Here is a 2416-nt window from a genome sequence, read left to right as displayed (position 1 = left end):
TTTAGAGGGATGGCCCATAGACTAAGGGAATGATGTATGTGTGTATATATCAAAAGACAGGAAAAGTGGTGGTGATTAATTGGGATGTATTGGAAAGTGTGGGACCTGGGCATGACGTAGATAGTATAGAATAAGGGGTGGATACTGTCCTGCTTTCAGCTGGGGTAGAGTTAATTTTCTTCCTAGTAGCTGGTATAGCTGGATTTAGTACAGGAATAATGTTGATAACACACTGATGTTTTAGTTGTGGCTAAGCAGTGCTTACACTAGTCAAGGACTTTTCAACTTCTCCTGCCCTGCCAGTGAGAAGCTGGGAGGGGGCACAGCCAGGACAGCTGACCCTAACTGGCCAAAGGGACATTCCATACCATGTGACGTCATGCTCAGTATATTAACTGGGGGGAGTTGTCTGGGGGGGCGGTGACTGCTGCTCGGGGACTGGCTGGGCATCGGTTGGTGGGTGGTGAGCAACTGCATTGTGCCTCGCTTATTTTGTATATTCTTTATTATTATTGTTGTTGTTATTTTCCCTTCCTTTTCTGTCCTATTAAACTGTCTTTATCTCAGCCCATTAATTTTACATTTAATTCCACCCCCCCCGATTCTCTCCCCCATCCCCCTGGGTGGGGCGGGAGTGAGCGAACGGCTGTGTGGTGTTTAGCTGCCTGCCGGGTTAAGCCATGACAGGGTACCTGCCAGCACAGGTGGTAGAGGAGTCACAAATGGCAAAAGTGACCTGTTGTTGGAGTTAGTCAATGGCAGAAAACCTTGTGAGGTTTATGTTGTTATTGTTGTCCTGGGAAGTGGAGGATTAATTTGCTAGAAAAAGGTTTCTGCATCCCAAGCAGAGCCATAGTTAAAAACTGTTAAAATGGAGGAGACTGGGAGGTCAAAACTGGCACAAGTAATCTGTTGTCATTAGGACTAGAAATGCAGGGAGTATTACTGATGCCTGAGGATGGAAGGAGATGGGTATGTATCTAGATACAAAGACAGGTGTAACTATTTTGTAGGGGAGAGTAAAGCATGTGGAAAAAGGGCAGAAAATAGCTGGAACTCTACTTAGAAATTGCTTATAGTGTTCATTGTCTATTATTTTTCTGGCAAAGGCAGTTGCCTGAACAGAATTGCTTTCCCTCCTGATTATTCAGAGGGCAACCCAGAGATGGGAAATAAGTGTGGAGACAACAGCAAAACACTGGACTCATTTTTCTGAGGCTGTTCTGTTGTGGTTATTCCTCTGCAGGTGCACTACCAAAAAAATCCAAAGCAATTCTCACTTCCTTCCTGTCCTCAGAAGTCACAAAGAGAACTTAGATCAGCTCAAAAAGTAAGTTTTTTAAGCTAGTCATGGGAAAGAAGGGATGGAGAATTTTTTAAATATAAACATAGATTCAGTTACAAAATCTTTTTTATCAAGTGCCTAAGGTAGTAAACATTCAGGTTGTGTCAATGAAACTATAAGCACTTCAACAGTAAGCGCAGGGTTTTAGTTCTTGCTTTACTTTCACTGTAAAATTTGGTGGTTAAGGTAGAGTGAAATTTCTAGGTTACATTCTTGTTTGTTTATTTACCGTATTGTATATTACTCTGATGTTCTTTTGTTCCGAGCTGTTCAGAATATAAATCTTCATCGGAGGAGTTAGGGGAATATAGTATCCGATTCTATCCATGGAAACCTCATGTAAGAAAGAGCAGCAGTGTCTTGAGAGGTTTGGTTCCCTTCCATAAAAATACATGAAATACATGCATATATTCCCTGACATACGTGTAAGGAAGACATGAGTTCTTGATATTGATCCATATTTTTAGGGCTATCAGTCCTTTCTGTTGAAGTGATTAGTGTTCTCATGTAAATTAATACCCAACTCTGACAAAAAGGGGAGTATGAGGAGTCAGATGGTCAAGAAATTCAAGCGATTAAGGTTTCAAATTTGGCTGTTCATGATCTTCCATCCTCAAGTAAATTGCTTCCAAGATTCCAGTTGCTTTGGATGCTTTTGTTTTTTATTCATTTTCCTGCCCTTTTGTTAGGGCAAACACTGTCTTCAGTATTTTTGTAGAAATTCTTGCTCCTCTCGGGCTCTATCCTGAGTGAGGATCTACAACTAAATAATAATAATGTCAGATCTGAAGGAGTAACGGGGTCTGTTTCTTAGATACTCATTTAAAGGGTATATATGTATATGTAAAGAAAGTTATAGAAGATGATACATCTGTTCTTTAGAAAAGGGACTACATGGCAAAAAGCGAACTGAAAGGTTTGGATACTAAATATATAACATAACCTGAATTATTTTGCAAGTGGAAAATATCAGTTTTGTCATTCACCTCTTCAGTAGCCTGTTCAAGTTAATTTGAGAAGACTGATGGGTCTCAGAGATACATAGAATCATAGGATAGTTTGGGTTGGAAG

The sequence above is a fragment of the Pygoscelis adeliae genome, unplaced genomic scaffold (genome assembly GCF_000699105.1).
Source record: "Pygoscelis adeliae isolate BGI_AS28 unplaced genomic scaffold, ASM69910v1 Scaffold42, whole genome shotgun sequence".
NCBI classification, from domain to species: domain Eukaryota; kingdom Metazoa; phylum Chordata; class Aves; order Sphenisciformes; family Spheniscidae; genus Pygoscelis; species Pygoscelis adeliae.
Note: the sequence above shows the minus strand (reverse complement) of the source record.